The sequence below is a fragment of the Arachis hypogaea genome, chromosome 13 (genome assembly GCF_003086295.3).
Source record: "Arachis hypogaea cultivar Tifrunner chromosome 13, arahy.Tifrunner.gnm2.J5K5, whole genome shotgun sequence".
NCBI lineage: Eukaryota > Viridiplantae > Streptophyta > Magnoliopsida > Fabales > Fabaceae > Arachis > Arachis hypogaea.
In genome coordinates this window covers 93,938,785-93,960,186 of record NC_092048.1, presented here as the reverse complement: position 1 = coordinate 93,960,186, position 21,402 = coordinate 93,938,785, and the positions used below count along the sequence as shown (strand labels likewise).

General features: G+C 35.6%; 1 non-coding gene across 1 annotated transcript; it reads left to right on the top strand.

The window, feature by feature from the left end:
- The first annotated feature begins 907 nt into the window (after positions 1-907).
- LOC112739599 (small nucleolar RNA R71) lies at positions 908-1,015 on the top strand. The gene has a single exon (XR_003170529.1). It is a non-coding gene; the product is annotated as a small nucleolar RNA R71 (small nucleolar RNA).
- The last annotated feature ends 20,387 nt before the right edge of the window (positions 1,016-21,402 follow it).

Genomic DNA, 21,402 nt, shown 5'->3' with positions numbered 1-21,402 from the left:
GATTTAATAGAATCTCTATGGTCTCTAGATGAGCCTCAGAGTCCTTTGGTTCCTCAGAGGGAAACTCCTTATTGATCTATGGACGTCCCAGGAGGTCTTCCTCACTGGGATTCACGTCCTCAACCTCCCTTACAGGTTCGGCCATGGTAATCAATTCAATGGCCTTGCACTCTCCTTTTGGATTCTCTTCTGTATTGCTTGGGAGAGTACTAAGAGGGATTTCAGTGATCCTTTTACTCAGTTGGCCCACTTGTGCTTCCAAATTTCTAATGGAGGACCTTGTTTCATTCATGAAACTTAGAGTGGCCTTAGATAGATCAGAGACTATATTTGCCAAGCTAGATGGATTCTGCTCAGAACTCTCTGTCTTTTGCTGAGTGGATAATGGAAAAGGCTTGCTATTGCTAAACCTGTTTCTTCCACTATTATTAAAGCCTTGTTGAGGCTTTTATTGATCCTTTCATGAGAGATTTGGTTGATTTCTCCATGAGGGATTATAAGTGTTTCCATAAGGTTCACCCATGTAATTCACCTTTGCTATTGTAGGGTTCTCAGGATCATGAGCTTCTTCCTCAAAAGATGCCTCTTGAGTACTGTTAGATGCAGCTTGCATTCCATTCAGACTCTGAGAAATAATATTGACTTGCTGAGTCAATATTTTGTTCTGAGCCAATATGGCATTCAGAGTATCAATTTCAAGAACTTTCTTCTTCTAAGGCGTCCCATTACTCACAGGATTCCTCTCAGAAGTGTACATGAACTGGTTATTAGCAACCATGTCAATGAGTTCTTGAGCTTCTGCAGGTGTTTTCTTTAGGTGAATGGATCCACCTGCAGAAGTATCCAATGACATCTTAGCTAATTCAGACAGACCATCATAGAATATATCCAGGATGGTCCATTCTGAAAGCATGTCAGAAGGACACTTTTTGGTCAGTTGCTTATATCTCTCACAAGCTTCATAGAGGGATTCACCTTCTTTTTGTCTGAAGTTTTGAACATCCACTCTAAGCTTGCTAAGCTTTTGAGGAGGAAAGAACTTGGCTAAGAAAGCCGTGACCAGCTTATCCCAAGAGTTCAGGCTATCTTTGGGTTGAGAGTCTAACCACACTCTAGCTCTGTCTCTTACAGCAAACGGGAAAAGCATAAGCCTGTAGACCTCGGGATCAACCCCATTGGTCTTAATAGTATCACAGATCTGCAAGAATTCAGTTAAGAACTGAAAAGGATCTTCAGATGGAAGTCCATGAAACTTGCAGTTCTGCTGCATCAGAGAAACTAATTGAGGTTTTAGCTCAAAGTTGTTTGCTCCAATGGCAGTGATGGAGATGCTTCTTCCATGTAAATTGGAATTAGGTGCAGTGAAGTCACCAAGCATCCTCCTTGCATTATTATTATTTTCGGCTGCCATCTCCTCTTCCTGTTCAAAAATTCATGTAAGGTTGTCTCTGGATTGTTGTATTTTAGCTTCTCTTAGTTTCCTTTTTAGAGTCCTTTCAGGTTCAGGATCTGCTTCAACAAGAATGTTCTTGTCCTTGCTCCTGCTCATATGACAAAGAAGGGAATAACAAAGAAAATATGGAATCCTCTATGTCACAATATAGAGATTCCTTTGTGTGTGTAGAAGAAAAAATAATGTAATGTAAAGAAGAGAAGAGGAAAAACTCGAACACAGAGATGGAGTGGTATTCGAATTTTTGGGTGAAAGAGAAGTGTTAGTAGATGAATAAATAAATAGAAGGAGATGAGAGGTGAGAGAATTTCGAAAATTAATTAAAATAAAAATTAAATTTAAAGTTAAATTTCGAAAATTAAAGTTTGAAATTAAATTAAAAATTAAAATTTAAAACAATTAGTTAATTAAAAAGGAATTTTGAAAAAAAAAAAGAGGGAGGGATTTTCGAAAATTAAAGGTAGAAAGTTAGTTGGGCAGTTTTGAAAAAGATAAGAATCAAACAAAAAGTTAAGTGGTTAAGAGATTTTGAAAATCAAATTTTGGAAAGATAAGATTGAAATTTGAAAAAGATGTGATTGAAACAAAAAGATAAGATTGATTGAAAAAGATTTGAAAGTCAAATTTTGAATAGATAGGAAGTTAGAAAAGAAGTTAGAAAAGATTTTAAATTTGCTTTCAAAAAAGATATGATTGAAATTGAAAAAGATATGATTGAAAATTATTTTGAAAAAGGTCTGAAAAAGAAATTTAAAAAGATTTAATTTTGAAAATTAAAGTTGATTACTTGACTAACAAGAAACAAAAAGATTTGATTTTAAAATTTAAAGATTGAACCTTTCTTATTAGGCAAGTAACAAACTTTACATTTTTGAATCAATCACATTAATTGTTAGTAACATTTTCGAAAATTATGAGATAGAATTAAGAAAAAGATTTTTGAAAAATATTTTTATAATTTTCGAAAATAAATAAGAAAAAATGAAAAAGATTTGATTTTTGAAAAAGATAAGATTTTCAAATTGAAAATTTGATTTGACTCATAAGAGACAACTAAATTTTAAAAAGTTTTGAAAAAGTCAACTCAAATTTTCGAAAATTTATGAGTGAAAAAGGGAAAGATATTTTTTTATTTTTGAATTTTTAATGATGAAAAAAAAGGGAAAGATATCAATTTTATGTTTTTCTCTTTTTCTATTAAACAACAAAAATGAAACACATATAAAAATTTTAGATCAAAATAAAAATGCATGCAAGAATACTTTGAATGTCACGATGAACACCAAGAACACTTTGAAGATCAAGATGAACATCAAGACTTATTTTTGAAAATTTTTAAGAAAAGAAAAATATGCAAGACACCAAACTTAGAAATTTTCAAACTTTAGACACTAACAAATTGAAAATGCATATGAAAAACAAGAAAAGACACAAAGGAAGAAAATATGAAGATTAAACAAGAAGACTGGCCAAGAACAACTTGAAGATCATGAAGAATGCAATGCATGAGATTTTCGAATATAATTTTTTTTTTTGAAAATTAAAAAGATGCAATTGACAGCAAACTTAAAACTTGACTCAAGACTCAAACAAGAAACATAAAAATTATTTTTGATTTTATGATTTTGTAAATTTTTTTGTATTTTTCGAGAATTAATTGGGAAAAACGAAAAAGAAGAAAATATTTTTTTATTTTTTTTGAAAATAAGAATAATAAAATCAAAAAGGTTAAAATTAAAATAAAGTTACCTAATCTGAGCAACAAGATGAACCATCAGTTGTCCAAACTTGAACAATCCCCGGCAACGGCGCCAAAAACTTGGTGTGCGAAATCGTGATCATTCCATTCCTTGGTAACGGCGCTAAAAACTCAATATGCACGTTTATGATCTTATATCTGTTTCACAACTTCGTACAACTAACCAGCAAGTGCACTGGGTCGTCCAAGTAATAAACCTTACGTCAGTAAGGGTCGATCCCACGGAGATTGTCGGCTTGAAGCAAGCTATGGTCACCATGTAAATCTCAGTCAGGCAGATTAAATTGTATTAAGAAATTATAGTGGATGAAAATAAATAAAATATAAAATAGGATAGTGGTACTTATGTAATTCATTGGTGAGAATTTCAGATAAGCGTATAGAGATGCTTTCGTTCCTCTGATCTCTGCTTTCCTGCTGTCTTCAGCCAATCAATCCTACTCCTTTCCATGGCAAGCTGTATATTGGGCATCACTGTTGTCAATGGCTACTTCCCGTCCTCTCAGTAAAAATGGTGCAAGATGCTCTGTCACGGCATGGCTATTCATCTGTCAGTTCTCGATCATACTGGAATAGGATCCATTGATCCTTTTGCGTCTGTCACTACGCCCAGCACTCGCGAGTTTGAAGCTCGTCACAGCCATCCCTTCCCAGATCCTACTCGGAATACCACAGACAAGGTTTAGACTTTCTGGATCTCAGGAATGGTCATCCATGGGTTCTAACTTATACCACGAAGACACTAATAACTCGGACTCAGTCCCCTGTATTAGATATCCAAGAGATATCCATTCAGTCTAAGGTAGAACGGAAGTGGTTGTCAGGCATGCGTTCATAAGTTGAGAATGATGATGACTGTCACGATTATCACATCCATCATATTGAAGTGCGAATGAATATCTTAGAAGCGGAATAAGTTAAATTGAATAGAAAAACAGTAGTACTTTGCATAATCCTTGAGGAACAGCAGAGCTCCACACCTTAATCTATGGTGTGTAGAAACTCTACCGTTGAAAAATACATAAGTGAAAGGTTCAGGCATGGCCGAATGGCCAGCCCCCATGATCTAAGAACTAAACGTCCCAAGATTTAACTAAAGATGTCTAAAGTTGATTCCAAATACAATAGTAAAAAGTCCTATTTATACTAGACTAGCTACTAGGGTTTACAGAAGTAAGTAATTGATGTAGAAATCCACTTCCGGGGACCACTTACTGTGTGCTTGGGCTGAGCATGAAGCTTTCACATGGAGAGGTCATTCTTGGAGTTGAACGCCAGTTTGTAACGTGTTTCTGGCGTTAAACTCCACTTTGCAACTTGTTTCTGGCGCTAAACGCCAGACTGCAACATGGAACTGGCGTTCAACGCCAGCTTGCGTCGTCTAAACTCGAGTAAAGTATGGACTATTATATATTGCTAGAAATCCCTAGATGTCTACTTTCCAACGCAATTGGAAGCGCGCCATTTGGAGTTCTGTATCTCCAAAAAATCCACTTTGAGTGCAGGGAGGTCAGAATCCAACAACATCTGCAGTCCTTCTTCAACCTCTGAATCTGATTTTTGCTCAGGTCCCTCAATTTCAGCCAGAAAATACCTGAAATCACAAAAAAATACACAAACTCATAGTAAAGTCCAGAAATGTGAATTTTAATTAAAAACTAATAAAAAAATACTAAAAACTAACTAAATCATACTGAAAACTATGTAAAAACAATGCCAAAAAGCGTATAAATTATCCGCTCATCAGTGAGGCACAATAATGATGACGGGGTTAGGGTTAGTATTCTTCATGGAGGGCTTTCTCTGAACTGAGCTAGGGCAATTGTAATTAAGAAGGAGAAAGACTAAGTCTGGAAGAGTAGATGGTGTTGTGCAAATTGTAACTTAGAATTTCAAAGGAAGGGACGACTTTGTAATTTTCATTTTTTTGGGACTTTTTGGCCATGCTTTTGAAGCATGCCAAAACAATAGTAAGAAATGGCCATGATTTTAAAACCCCCCAATAACAAAACTCTGTCGCCACACTTTGAAAGCGTTCCTGTTTCTCTCTATGGCTACATTTTTTAAGCGTGGCAAAAAAAAGCGTGGCCAAATCTCAAATCAGTTGCCACCCTAAAAAAAGCGTGGCTGTTGACCCCTTTCACCATGCTTTTAAAGCTTAGAAAAAAAATGTAGCCAAATCTCTATTTAATCGCCACCCTCATAAAAGTGTTGCCATTGACCATTTTTGGCCACGCTTTTAAAGCGTAGCAAGAAAAGCGTAGCCATAAGCCTTTTTTCTTGTAGTGTAGGTATAGTAAGACGTCTTCTGATCAGTGTGTGTATGTCAAGAAATTCTCTAATGATGACTTTATAATTCTCTTACTTTATGTTGATGACATATTGATTATTAGTCATGATACTAAGAAGATTGAAAGTCTTAAGAAAGACATGAACATTTGCCATGAAGGATTTGGGTTCTACAAAGAAAATGCTTGGCATGAGTATCACTCGTGATAGGAAGAATGGAAAACTGTGGTTGTTGCAGTAGAAATATATTGAGAAGGTTTTAGAGAGGTTTAGCATGAGTATTCCAAACTTATTAGTACTCCACTTGCTAGTCATTTCAAACTGAGTTTGCAACAATGTCCTACAAGTGATAAAAAAAAAAGAAAAAATAAAGAAGATTCCTTACACATTTACAGTTGGAAGTCTGATGTATGGTATAGTTTGCACCGGGTCAGATATTGCTCATGCTGTTGGAATCGTTAGTCGGTTTCTCTCTAATCTTGGCAAAGAACACTGACAAGCAGTAAAGTGAATTCTCAGATACCTTAATGGTACTTCCAGAGTTTGTTTATGCTTTGAGAGTGACCAAACTATGTTGGATAGTTACACAGACACAAATATGGCTGGAACTCTTAATTCAAGAAAGTTTACTTCAAATTATATGACGACTTTTGCAAAGGGAGCTATGTTGTGGCTATCCCAACACTACAAGAAATTACCGGAATAACGACTGATTTAGCGAACGATTTAGCAACTGATTCTGGTGGTCACTAAAACCTTGGTCACTAATTTAAAAATAGCGACCAACTTCGGTCGCTAACCATTAGCGACTGATGTTACCGACCGATTTTCAACCAATGCTACCATACTAGTACCAATCGATATTGGTCGCTAATAAAATTGGTCGTTAAATGTCGACCACTTTTTTTGTCGCTAAATTGGTCGCTGAGAAAATTGGCCGCTAAATAGCGACCCACTTTTCAGTCGTTAAATCGGTCGCTGATAAAATCGGTTGCTAAATCAACTGATGTTTGATCCGAAAATCTAAAATTGGTAGCTAAATTGGTCACTGTTACTAATTTTCTAATTATAGTTTTTTACTAATTTCACATATACCACTATTAAAACTTGATTTTTATAAATAATTATGTTCCAACAAGATATAAAAAAAACATAGATCAATTTTTCAAATAAATACAAAAAATATTCACAATATCTATATCGAAATATAGAAATTAAAAGAGATAAAATTCATAAATACATCAAATTTATGATCCACAATTCAAATGTACATTAATGACTTTATAGCCAATGGCCCCAAACGTATGCAAAAAAACAAGCAAAGAAAAAAATTCCATTTACATAAAGTGGAAAAAACCCTTGAGAAAACTAAGGCTCTTCCATGCCTCCTTGTCTGGCTCCTAAAGTGCAACCTGAACTCAGTATGAATGTCTTTAGGAAGAGCCACCACTTCATCCAAGTTTTCATTTGCTTCCTATGATAAACTCAACAGGTGCAATAATCAGAAGCAGAGCATCAATTAAGAAAACACTATGAAATGCATTAATTAGTTCATTTGAGAAATATTGAGAAACAGCCAAAAATAGAAACGATTGAAATGTTATGTCAGAACTTTCAAAATGTTCTAAACATGTCATGAACCAGGTTCACCAGGTTGAAGTAAGGGCCTAATTTTCCGAATATCATGCTGTGTTGCAAATTTGAAATCTAGTCCAAGAAAAACTACAAAGATTAAACATCAAATGTTCATAGGATCTCATAAGAAATAAAGTTTATGAACTAAATTCTTCGACAGCAACTTAAGTAGAAAGCAATCCTGTTCCTAAATCCAGTCTCGTATAAATACAAGTCCTTCTAGAATTTCCTAGTGACTTGCCTAGGCAGTCTATCGCTTTTGAAAGAGTGATTTTATAATGAGTCAGAAGCACAAACATAACATTACTTACCCCACTTACAATCATTGTTATGAGTTCAAAACCTAAGCAGATGTCATATAATGGAAAATGTTCTCCACCATCATTTCTCTCCAACACTTTCTGCAACATTAATATTATCATTAGTATTATTTCTCATGCTCATTATTTTTAGTATCATTGAGATTGAATATTCTGGCATTTAATAATGTGAGAGCAAGTGGGAACAACATATATAGGGTGACATTACCATCAACAATACGTCAACACAGATCTCAAGACTAATATTATTACTAGTTTATTATGTTGATGATTCTTCACTTTAATTAATTATTGGAGTTTATTGACATATAATAAAATAAAAACTAACAACTATGTTCAAATAATACTTACAAGAGTGACTCATCTTCACGTATTCAAGCTTAAAGAAAAAGAATGGTTAGTAGCTTAATTTACCAGTTCCATCACAGGTTGAACAGGATCTGCTAGAAGAGCACTTTGTACAATAGCTCCACTTCTTTGGAAGCTTATTATTGCAAGCAACATATATAGTTCAATAACAAAGCTATTAATTACAGAAATTAAAGAAGGGAGGCTAGAGAAGGAAAAACAATAGTACCTTACTGTGAATCGAGTAGCCATGTTCTTCGCTTGTGATCTTGCCCTCTCTGCTCTTTCGTCGGATCGTTTCTTGAGCACGAATCCTTCTCCATTGCACTCTGAACATTTACCAGAACCTCCACAATCTTTACAGACTTTCACTTTAATTTCAACCTTTAATAAAGACATTTCATTTTGATTACACAAATTAACACTAGTCATATGAGAAAGGTTGCAATATAATCACTTCCATTTAAAATTACAGCTTTCATAATTAAACTAGCTATGAAAATTTCTGTTGTATAATACTGCTAATTGAAAATAATATTTTTCATGGAAGATTAATGCTTATTTTTAATCTATGCCATTAATTGCAATTACTTGCTAGTGCACAAATTATCATTCTCTTGGATACAATCCATCCCTATAAGTCAAGTTGGAGTATCTTTCCCAATTATTTCCTAGCATGAACACAATACCTCGAGCTTGTTGATGGTTAATATTTAACCTCTAATGGAAATAGTATATGGCATCAGCAACACAAACAAAGAGGGATTTCATTCAACAATATTCAGTACGATAAAATGAGATCAAATCTTTCAAGATCAATGTCAATAATCAATAAAATCTATACAATGATTTAATCTCACAAGAACATTACTTACTTAACAAGGTGGATAGAATTATAAGAACTTGCATACATTAAAGTATGTCAAAGACTAGACATACCTCAATCCCAATTGTTGCAACAAAGCAAAAGGCAGTGTTGTCTTTATTGTCCTGTAATTCAAGATCACCAGGATGCATTAGTTGCACCAGCTCCTTCGCAAGGAAAAAAGAACACTGGAATCGATGCTCGATTCCTCAAGAAGAAAGTGGCGTACCTAAAACCTGACCTAATATGTACATGAATTAGAAAGAAAAATCAGAAATAAAAAACTGCATAATACAAATAATTTGAAAATAGCGCCAAAAGCGAAGAACAACGAAAATAGTAAAAAATAAAAAATTATATACCTGTCAGCTTCACCAGAGGATTCGGACGATGAGCAACGGTGGATCTGGACAGCGATGCAACGATCTGCGACAAAGCTAATAATTTAAAATTAAAGCACATAATAGACAAAAATACAGAGAAATAGATAAGCAACAGCAGATTAGAGAGGCTTAATTAATATCTTAATAGATAAAACCAAATCAAAATAGTGAGAAATTCTTTGGAATTATAGTGAGAAATCAAGATCAGAGATACGAAGATGAAGTACCTTGACTGAAGGAGAAAATCTGCTTAATCAGAAGACTGCTGTTGTTACCGGAGAAGAAGTTACTACAGGAGGCGGCGCTGAGAAAGGAACAACGCGCAATAGCAGATCTAGACAGGGGTGCGACAATCTGCGATAATGGTTGAATGAGCAGAGGAAGAACACGGCGATGGGGCAAACGATGAGGAAGACTCGAGGAGGCAAGATGGCACCGATGAGAATGGCGCCAACAAGAACGGCGCTGACCAGGACTCGCCGGAGAGTGAGGGAGGCAGAGAGAGGGACACTGTGAGGAGAGAGCTCATTGTAAATTAGGGACTTAAATCTCAATTTGGCCCTGAAATTTGGCTCGAGACTCATAATGAGCCCTACAATTTCATTAGCCTCAATTAGAACCCACAAATTTTCAATTGTGGCTCCGGCTTGCCCCTACGATCATCTCCGTCACCGGAAAGCTGATCTGGCACAGTGTCATGACACAGTGGACTACACGTGGCCTGTTAAGTGCTGAGTGGGATGGTTAACAGTTACATGACCTGGAGATAGAATTTTATGTCTCAATCTAACGCCTACGATTGAAATAAATCCCTAGACAATGGCTCAAAATCCCTAAACTGATAATTCATCATCGTCTTCATAGGGATGATTGGGAGCAGTAGTCAAGGTTCAAGGAGCTCAAATAGGTCACGTTTACTTGGAACGCAGGCGAGGACCACCAATCGCATCAGAGTAGGGAAGCTTCCTCAATGGTGTGGATGTGGGATGCGCCTTGTTCTTCGTTGGTCTGGTACAGACGCCAATTCTGAGCGACTTTTTTTGGTTGCCCAAACTACAATGTGAGTTGCTGAATCTTGGGAGCTTATTGGAACCTCCTAATTAATTGGTTTTTATGTTAATTTTTTTCCTGGTGTCGTTGTAGACAGTAGGAAAGAGATGGTGCAGACTTTTCTTATGGGCAGATGAGGAGGATGAAGCCATTGTTGGGAGAGTTGATTCTGCAAGAGATGTTGACCATTGGAAAATGAATTTAAGCTGGACAATTAGGGATTTGGAAGCTAATGTTAGGGTTTTAAAAATATGAAACTGTGTTTTAAGTTTGCTTGTGTTTTTTATTGTAGTTTTGTGTATTGGTTATGGCTTAGTTGTAGGAAAAAAAACATGTGAAATTGTTCCTGATTGTACAATTGAAATTGACTTGAATGTAATATATATGTTAAACATCACTTTTTGCCAGTGTTATTTTCAAGTTGGCTAATACGATAATGTTGAATATTATCAATTTTTGCAGTGTAGTGGTATGAAGTTGCAGTAAAAAAAACAGCATCTAATTGAACATAAATTATTATAATAACTAATATGCAAGTTTCAATTTCAACTTGGCTAACATGGTGATATTGAATATTATCACAGTCTTCAACGTGCACATATCAAGCTGCAATTAAAAATAACACCTAATTTAAGATAAATTGTTATAGTAACTAATAGGCAAGTTTCATTTCCAAATTGATAATAAGGTGATACTAGCGCTGACAGTTATAACAATCATTAGCATTGATGTCTATGTAGTATCATCATTATACAAAATATTAAAATCGTTCAAAATAGAACCACCTATTAAAATCCAAACTTAAGCATTCTATATCAGTTTTACTGTTTCTGACTTGTACATAAACAAATCCCAAAATACAATCATCAAGATGAACCTAAGTTTAACATAATTAAATACAACAAAACAGAAAGCTTCTCATCACTTCTTCCTTGGAGGTATGAAGCCTGGCGTAGGGACAAACCTCATGACCCTTGCCAATTTTGCTACTGTCCCAGAACTTGCTCCCTGCATTGGATCCATATTTGCAGCAATTGAGTGTTGAGGTCTTCTCTTTGGGGGAAACTTGTTTGGCCTTATAGGTTGAATTAGAACAACTGGAGCAACCTGCAAGATAATGAGTCAGTTCTGCTTATTGCTTTAAAGTGAGTTATGAAGTCATACCACTTCATTAATCAATGGTTGTGAATAACTAGGTCGTGTGATTTCAACCCCTGAAGCTGCAGTATCATTATTAGCATTGTTACCGGCATCATTTCCAATATCATTAGCAACAACATGTCCATCATTGCTAGCAGTATTCCCATTATGCCCATTAGCACCAACATCGACAGCATCAACAGTATTTGCAACAGCAGCAGCTTCATCAGTATTTGCAACAACAGCAGCAATAGCTTCAGCAATGGCTTCATCGTCAGCCTTTCTATGAGTGCAACTTCTTTTAGTGTGGCCTTTTGTCCCACAATAGGTACAAGTAAACTGTTTGTACTTTCTATTCAACTTAGTTGCACTTTTTTTCTTTTTACTTCCTGAAGATTCCTCATCGGCATCTTTTCTTCTCTTCTTTTTCAAAGTTCCTGGCTTTCTTTTTACTTTAGGAGCTAGAGGCTTAAGGTATTGAGATTTTTTTCACAGTGCTTCTCCTGGAATTAGATTCAATGAGTGCAAGTATGTAGCCTTATAAGAATCCATAGTCAGCCATTTGTGACAAAAGTCTTCAAGATCTTTGTTTACCCTTGACAGTGCCACACATGCGTGAACACATGGCATACCTACAATTTATATGACTCGTTAATGAAATTTACACAATAAGCTCAAAAACATAAACAAACAAATATATATTAATCAAATTTATATGTACTCCTTATGTACTCTTTATGTACCCTTATTATAATTTATTACCATCATAACCAAATCTATATATATTAATCAAATTTATCTAAGTAACAGTCGGCTCAACAATTAAAACAAATCTATATATATATATATTAATCAAATTTATACAATTACATAAACAAATATTATATTAGCAACAATTTGCCAAAGTAGTTAAAGTTAGCTCAACAACATAAACAAATATATATATATATATATATATATATATATATATATATATATAATTTTTAAAGTACATATGTTAATGAAAGATGCACCTGTTATTTGCCAAAATCTGCAGGTACAAATGCTCTTTTCCAAATCAACAGCCATGTTAGTCGGCCACCCATGAATTTCAAATCTTTCGTAATGTTCATCTCCACTCCAAATAAGAAGCCACTTTCCAGATTCTTTCATGATCTTTTGTAGTCTGCTATGCTACATTACCATCCTCCTTGGTAACAAACCTACCTCCATGGTGAAATACTATGGTTATATGATCATCCATCTGCAAATAAATTTCAAACAAATTTAGACTAATTTTTATGCATACGATATTTATAGGAAACCATCCTAAAAGCACCACTATCAAATCTTTTCATTACAACATTAATCCTAGACCCACATACAACCAATATGTCACTCAATCAACAAAACTAACTTTGTAGCAAAACTAAAAAAAATAGCATCAAACCCTAAGTCCTACATTGCATGTGCATATTAATCACAACAGTTTATTAACAAAATACAGGAAAAATCAGTAACCAAAGTTAAAGAAGAAGAAGATAATGCATTGGTAGCAATGGGTTTTGTAACTAACCTCTGTATGAAGTTGTGCTTGTGGTTTCTTCACTCTTGCCAAAACCTCCAAGTTTGCATAGATTTCCAGAATAGCTAGAAGGAACTCCTTTGGATTTCACAGCAACGCATCAGGAAAAATAAGAAGAAGAAGAAGAAGAAGAAGAAGAAGAAGAAGAAGAAGAAGAAGAAGAAGAAGTTTGAAACTTATGATCGTCGTACTGAGAAGTGGGAGAGTTTTAACCACCAAAACAAGTGAAACGACATAGTTTCAATAGGATTTGGGCGCGAAGCCATACGCCGTCATTTTACTATAGTCCACCGTGTCATGACACTGTGCCAGATCAGCTTTCCGGTGACGGAGATGATTGCAAAGACAAGCCGGAGTCACAATTGAAAATTTGGGGTTCTAATTGAGGCTAATAAAATTGTAGGGGTCATTCTGAGTCTCGAGCCAAATTTCAGGTACTAAATTGAGATTTAACTCGTAAATTAGGGTTCAAAACTTGTGTTTTCTTTTAATTTATTTTGAAATTTAACTTGTTTAATACATTGATTAGTAAAAAAATAGTGACCAATTTAGCAACCAATTAATTTATAATTTATTTTTTAGTGGTAAAAAATTCGATCACTAAGAATTACAGTAACGACCGATTTAGTGACCAATTGTTCTAACCCCATGATTTTATAGTTGGTCGCTAAAATTGGTTGCCATATTATTGATGAGCGGATATCTTATACGCTTTTTGCTGTCATTTTCTTAGTATTTTCAGTATATTTTGTTGAGTTTTATGATGTTTTAGTAGGTTTTTATGAAAAATTTACTTTTTGGATACTACTTTGAGCTTTTATGTTTTTCTTATGATTTTAGGTGAATTTTGGGTGAATTTGGCAAGTTTCGGCAAAAGTCTGATCCAGAGGCAAGGAAAGCATAGCAAATGCTATCAGAATCTAACCTCCGTGCATTCAAATGAGCATGTCTGGAGCTACAGAGGTTCAAATGATGCGTTCTAAATGGCGTTGGAAAGCTAACTTCCATAGCTTTCCAACCATATATAATGGTTTATACTTTTCTTCATATTAGACTTCCGAAATTGGGCGTTGAATGCCCAAATTACCACATTTCTGGCGTTCAACGACCCAAAGGGACCAACCTCCCAAGTTGAATGCCCAAACTAGCATCCAACGCCCCAAGGAGAGTAAGGAAACAGCATGGACACTCCCTAGAGGGCATCCAATGCCCACTCCTTCAAGTTAGAAGTCAAGCTCAGCCCAAACATTCACCAAGTGGGCCCATAAGTGGATTTTCGCATCATTTTACTTAGTTTACTTCATTTTTGTAATTCTTAATTATTAGTTTAGTATAAATAGAAGTAAGATCACTCTTGTAAAGAGAGCTTGAAACTTTTGACTTCAGATCTTCACCACTTTCGAACATTATTCTCTGTACAGTATGAGCAACTAAACCTCCTAGGTTAATGTTAGGAGCTCTGCTGATTCCTATGAATTAATACAATTACTTTTCTATTTCAATGAATGTCTGATTCTATTCTATGATGCATTGTCGTTCTTCATCCTTATGAATCTCAATTCTACATGAGTTCTTACGAATCCTGACCTAGATAATATTGAGCTATAGCTTGAGGATGCATCACGGGTTCCAACAGAATTATCTGGATTAATCAGAATATGTGACATATAACCTCATTAGTAAAGGGAAATTGAGGTTCCTGTGGCTTTAAGGGCTAGAACCATAAGAGCAGCAGTCTCTGATCCGAAAGATCTGACCTTGTCTTTGGCGTTTTGAGTAGGATCATCAAAGGGATTGACTTGCGCGCGCTTCACTCTCTCCCAGATTGATCTAGTCCATTCGGATGTTTGGTCTGAACCTGAGGAGATTAATGACCACGACCCATGGCTTAATCAATTATAGCCTTGCCATTGAAGGAATCATTCATCATTGAAGTAGAGAGTATGACGTGTCAATTTAGAAGAATAAGCACCTCCGAAGCCTTAACTACTGCTAATTACTGTCTCTACGTTCGATTGTTATTGCTTGCTTATGCGCCTACAACAAACAACAACTATCCTTTTATTCACCTGAATAAGATCTGCAAGATAACCACAGCTTGCTCAACCCGGCACTCCTCATGGGATTTGACCCTCACTCACTTGAGGTATTACTTGGACGACCCGGAGCACTTGCCAGTTGGTGCACGAAATTGTGATCATCAATGGCGCCAACAGCTTGGTACGCACAATTGTAATCTCAACTCTTTGTCACAACTCAGCACAACTAACCAGCAAGTGCACTGGGTCGTCCAAGTAATAAACCTTACGTGAGTAAGGGTCGATCCCACGGAGATTGTCGGCTTGAAGCAAGCTATGGTCATCTTGTAATTCTCAGTCAATGGTTATGGAGAATTGATAATTAAAATATGAATAAAACATAAAATAAAGATAGAGATACTTATGTAACTCATTGGTAGGAATTTCAGATAAGCGTATGAAGATGCTTTGTTTCTTCTGAACCTCTGCTTTCCTATTGTCATCTTCCAATCATTCATACTCCTTTCCATGGCAAGCTTATGTTGGGTTTCACCGTTGTCAATGGCTACCTCCCGTCCTCTCAGTGAAAATGGTCCAAATGCGCTGTCACCGCATGGCTAATCAGCTGTTGGTTCTCAATCATGTTGGAATAGGATCCATTGATCCTTTTGCGTCTGTCACTACGCCCAACACTCGCGAGTTTGAAGCTCATCACAGTCATCCCTTCCCAGATCCTACTCGGAATACCACAGACAAGGTTTAGACTTTCTGGATCTCAAGAATGCTGCCAACTAATTCTAGCCTATACCACGAAGACTCTGATCTCATGGAATGGAAGGCTCGGTTGTCAGGCGAGGCAACCATGCGTCATGAACCAGGAGGCTAAGAGATACGCACTCAATCTAAGGTAGAACGGAGGTGGTTGTCAGGCACGCGTTCATAGGTTGAGAATGGTGATGAGTGTCACGGATCATCACATTCATCAAGTTGAAGTGCGAATGAATATATTGGAATAAGAATAAGCTTGAATTGAATAGAAAAACAATAGTACTTTGCATTAATTCATGAAGAACAGCAGAGCTCCACACCTTAATCTATGGTGTGTAGAAACTCCACCGTTGAAAATACAAAAGTGATAATGGTGATCATTGGCTTCGGCCCCAGAGAGGGAACCAGAAGAACCAAGATGAAAATACAATAGCAAAAGGTCCTATTTATACAGAACTAGTAGCCTAGGGTTTACAGAAATAAGTAATTAATGCAGAAATCTTCTTCCGGGCCCACTTGGTGTGTGCTTGGGCTGAACATTGAAGCTTTCATATGTAGAGACTTTTCTTGGAGTTAAACGCCAGCTTTTGTGCCAGTTTGGGCGTTTAACTCCAGCTTTTATGCCAGTTCTGGTGTTTTGACGCCAAAATTTTTATGCTGACTTGGAATGCCAGTTTGGGCCATCAAATCTCGGGCAAAGTATGTACTATTATATATTGCTAGAAAGCCCAGGATGTCTACTTTTCAACGCAATTGAGAGTGCGCCAATTGGGCTTTTGTAGCTCCAGAAAATCCACTTCGAGTACAGGGAGGTCAGAATCCAACAGCATCTGCAGTCCTTTTTCAGCCTCTGAATCAGATTTTTGCTCAGGTCCCTCAATTTCAGCCAGAAAATACCTGAAATCATAGAAAAACACAAAAACTCATAGTAAAGTCCAGAAATGTGATTTTTATTTAAAAACTAATAAAAACATAATAAAACTAACAAAAATATACTAAAAACAATGCCAAAAAGCGTATAAATTATCCGCTCATCACCAGTTCAATTGTGCGAGTCATAAATTCACGCACAAAGTTTTTGGCACCGTTGCCGGAGATTGTTTGTGATTGACAAACTAGCGGTTTGCTTGCTCCTTAGATCATGTACTTTTTACCAGCTTTCTTTTCTTAATTAATTTTTGAAAATTTCAAAATATATATATATATATATATATATATATATATATATATATATCATCTTTTTCTTTAGTTTAAGTCTTGTGTCAATTTTTAAGTTTGGTGTCTTTTTGGTTTTTGTTCTTTTCTTGAGTCTGTTTGAAAATTGTTCTTACTTTTCTTTCTTGGTGTTCAAATTGTTCTTGCTATTTCTCTTGTTAATTTTAAAATTTTTAAGTTTAGTGTCTTTTGGTGTTTTTCCTTCAAGTTTTTCGAAAAGTTCTGTCTTTGATCTTTAAAATCTTTAAGTTTTGTGTCCTTTAGTGTTTGTCCTTTTTAATTTTCGAAAATTTAGTGTCGTTAATTTCAAAATTTTTAAATTTGATATCTTTTAATATTTTTCCTTTACATTTTTTTCGAAAATTTCTTTATTTAAATTCAAAATTTTAAGTTCGGTGTGTTGGTTGGTAGTCATGTTTTTCTTGCTTATCGTTTCTTTAAATATTTATCTTATCTTTTCTTTCTTTTATTTTCAAAATTTTACCATCTTATCTCTCTTTCAAATTCAAATTTCAAAATTTTAATATCTTGTTATTTTCTTCTTCTTTTGAATTTTAATTTTTAAAATCTTTGAGAATTTTAAAAAATCTTATCTTAAATTTTCTCTCTCTTCTGAAGTTTTCTAAAATTTAGTTTTCAAAATCTTTTCTTGACTTTCTCTTCCTAATTTCAAAACTTTTTAAACTCAAATCTTCTCTCTCTTAATTTTTAAAATATTACCTTATCTTGTTGACTTTTCTTTTCAAATTTAATTTTCAAATCTTTGATTAAGTCTTTCTCTTTAAATTTCAAAATTTTTTTCAAAATCAAATCTTTTATTTTAATTTCAATTCTTATTAATTAGTTGTTTATTTTATTTTGATTTTAAAAGATTGGTATCTCTTTAATTCTTAATTCTCTTTCCTCTTTCTCAAATCTTCTAACATTTCTCTCTTTTCTATTTTCGAAAATTCTAACCTCTTTCTCTCTCATCTTTTTCGAAAATCTTCTACCTCTTTCTCTTTCTTTAATTTCAAAAATTTTCTTTTCTTGCTTCTCTATTTTCGAAAACTTCTTTTTTTAAATAAAATATATCTTCTTTTCTTTTCTTCATCTATCTTTCTAACAAAGGACCTCTATACTCTGACATAGAGAATCCTTTCTTCTTCTTTTCCTGGTTTCTTTCTTCTTGTTTATGAACAGGAGTAGGGATAAAGAACCTCACTTTGATCCGGATCCTGAACCTGAAAGGACTCTAAGAAGGCGTCTACAACAAGCTCAGGCTAGCAGATCCGTAAGGAATCTAACAGGAGCCCTAGAACAAGAAGTTGAAGAAACAACAATGGCAACTAATCCAAACAATGGAAGTGAAGCCAAAAAGGTCCTAAGATCTTACACTGCACCCAATTCTGACTTCTATGGGCGCAGCATCTCCATTCCTACCATTGGGGCAAACAACTTTGAGTTGAAGCCTCAACTGGTCACTCTGGTTCAATAGAACTGCCAGTTTCATGGACTTCCACAAGAAGATCCAAACAAGTTCCTATCTGACTTTTTGTAGATATGTGACACTGTCAAGACTAATGGAGTAAATCTAGAAGTCTATAAGCTCATGCTCTTCCCCTTTGCTGTAAGAGACAGAGCAAGGCTATGGTTGGATTCTCAGCCTAAGGAAAGCCTAGATTGCTGGGATAAGGTGGTCAATGAATTCTTGACCAAGTTCTTTCCACCTCAAAAGCTGAGTAAGCTTAGGGTGAAAGTATAAACCTTCAGACAAAAAGATGGCGAATCCCTCTATGAAGCTTGGGAAAGATACAAGCAACTGATCAGGAGATGTCCTCCTGACATGATCTCAGATTGGACTATGTTAGATATTTTCTATGATAGTCTATCTGAGATGTCCAAGAAGGCATTAGACCACTCTGCAGGTGGATCCCTAATAAATCCATATTTGACGATGTATTTTGGATTGATTTGAGTTGAATTCATCATATAAACCCACATTTATTCATCCAAATAGCATACTTTTGTGTTCTCTCCCTAAATTGAGCTTAATTGTGAAAACATGCTATTTTGTGCTTAATTTAATCAATTTTATTCCACTTTTATTCGCTTTGATGCCTTGATAGTTTTGATGAGTGATTTCAAGTATAATAGGTTGGAATGGCTTGATAAGAGTGGAAAAAAAGCATGAAATTGAGAGAAAACATGAAGAAAACAAAGGAGAAAAGCATTTCAGAGTGTGCCCATGCACACCATCTGTGCCTACAAACAAGGGTCAAAATTAGCACCTGTGCCCACGCACAGGTCTGTGCAAATGCACAGGAGAAAAATCAGCATATGTGCATACGCACACCTATGCGTACGCACAAGTCCCAGCACGTGACTCACTTAATGCAAATCGTTGGGGGCGATTTCTGGGCATCCAGAGCCCAATTTTGGGACTTTCTGAAGTTGATTCTTGCTATATCAAACGGGCCTTCATTCCATGTGAAGGGGGGAGAAATTAGGGTTAGTTTAGCATCATGTAGATTATTTTCTAGAGAGAGAAGCTTCCCTTTCTCTCTAGAAACTAGGGTTTTTACTTAAATTCTTTGTAATTTCTCTTTTTAATTCTTGTTTTCATCTAGTTTCTTCTACTTTTCTTTGTTCTATTATCTTAATTTTCTTCGTTTATCTTGTTAATTTTCCATTTTAGTTATTTTGTATGTTGATGAATACCCTTGTTATTTTGATTTCCATTTAATGCAATTTATGTTTCATGCTCTTTTATTGTTGAATTGAGTTACTATTCTTACTTTCCTTGCTTGGTAGTTGTAGAATTTATTATTTCTTGTTATTTTATCATGCTTTCTTTTTATGCCTTCCAAGTGTTTGATAAAATGCTTGGTTGGATTTTTGCCTAGTTTTTCACACTCTTGGTTGGAAAATTGGGTCATTGGGTGAACTTGAGTGGTGGATGTCCATTCTACATTGTGTAAGGATTGTTAATTGATTTGGTTTCCACTAACTCTAAGCCTTCCATTAATAGAGTTGGCTAGGACTTCCGGATTGAGATCAATTATGCCCTTTTTGACTAATCCTCGATGTTAGGATTGACTAATTGAGATTAATTCCACACAATTACCATGTTTGTGGTCCATAACGAGGATAGAAATCCTTAATTCCCCAATTCTTGCCAAGAGCCCCTTATTGCCATTTAATTTCCTTTTTATTGCTTTTACTTGCTTCCCATTTAATTACTTGCCATTTTTTTTTCTTGCCTCTTATAATTAAAAAAAAACCCCCCAAAATCTCCATAGCCAATAATTGAACACTCTGTTTACAACTCCTAGGGAAGACGACCCGGGATTTAAAACTCCCAGTTTATATTTATTTTGAATTGTGACATTTTTAGATTAAAATTTGATGTTAAGAGTTAGCTGTTGATTTGGCTATACTTGTAATGAAGTGATCCTATTTTGAGAAATTCTAGATCAACACTAATATGTGAATATGTGAATAGTTTGTTCTTTGATTGATTGCTTATTTTTGCTAGTTTTAGGAGTTCATTTTATTTGTTCTTATTACCTTTGGTTTTTATTTTCTTTTTATCCTATGAATTCTCACCCATTGAATTATGAGTTTTGTTGCTATTGTGTATAGGAATTGGGAATTTCAATCGCTTGTTACCTAGATGGAATGAAAGGAACTCACAAGAAGATTTGGGTGTACAAGCTTTGCAATCTCAAAAGCCTTGAAGAATACAAGATTAGGTGGGAGCTTCTCAATAAAGTCCAACTTAAGGACTCTAAATAGAAGTGATAGGTGGGAGACACTCCACCATGGTAACATTGTTCTTACCTTCTCTTTTTGTTTATAATTTGACTTTATTGCATGTTTGCTTGTTTTAGTTAGCTTAGAATTAGTTTAATTTTGAGATTTGCGAGGTTAATTTTTGTATGGATCATGATTTTGTTAAGTTTTGGATGTTTTCGGGTTGTATTTTGGTTGAGCTAAGGCTTGGTGCCTTGGAATTTTGAAGAAAAAATTTTGCAAAAAACAGGGCATGTGCGTGCGCACGCAACAACAAAATTTTGTGTCCTATGCGTACGCACCACCCTGTACGTATGCACACAAGCCTTTATGCCCTCTGCTGGGAATGCTCGCATACCTTGTCCGCACGCATTCCCCTATTTTTTGCGCCTTGTGCGTGCACACGCCCTTGTGCATATGCACACTCCCTTGCACCCATCTTGTTGGGAGCGCTGGCACAGCCTGTGCGTATGAACCCCTGGCCCTTTTAGCTCCTGTGAGTGTGCACAGTCCTGTGTGCGCACGCACACGTGATCCTTCCCTAAAAAAGTGTGTTATGTGCGCACGCACAGGCTTGTGCGTGCGCACACTTCATAATATCCCCTTTCTGTCCAGAGCGCTCGCACGACATGTGCGAGCGTATGCCTTCCCTGTTCCACCAAGTGTGCGTACGCACACATGTCTGTCCATACGCACAAGTGCTGTTTTGGGCAAATTTTTTATTGCAAATTGAATTAAGTCCCAATGCACTTCTACCACCTCCACTCTTCTCTTCTCTTGCTTTTCCTTTATTTTTCTACTTGTCTTACTTAGTTTTTATT